The sequence below is a fragment of the Aplysia californica genome, unplaced genomic scaffold (genome assembly GCF_000002075.1).
Source record: "Aplysia californica isolate F4 #8 unplaced genomic scaffold, AplCal3.0 scaffold00100, whole genome shotgun sequence".
NCBI lineage: Eukaryota > Metazoa > Mollusca > Gastropoda > Aplysiida > Aplysiidae > Aplysia > Aplysia californica.
This window is the reverse complement of record NW_004797370.1, coordinates 275,150-275,454: the sequence shown is the minus strand read 5'-3', so window position 1 is coordinate 275,454 and position 305 is coordinate 275,150.

The following is a 305-nucleotide window of genomic DNA, read 5'->3' as shown; positions in this document are numbered from 1 at the left end:
AGAGTGGCGGAGAATGTTAGAGGAACGAAAGAGACTGAGAGCAAGAGAGAGAAAGTGAAAATGAAAACAATCTTTTTCTTTAGGGGCAGGGTGTGGAGGGGGGTGGAGGGTTATGATACAGGGTGATTGATAGATGGGTGTAATTTTAAATTATTCTAGCAACGAAAAAAATCATTAAAGGGCGTCTGGTGTTAATAGTAGGGCGTGGATATGTGTTTTTGACAAATGAAGTGTATAAATTAGTGATAAAAAAGAAAATTATTAGTATTCTGCTATGTCAATAACGTTTAATTTTGCTGGGGGGG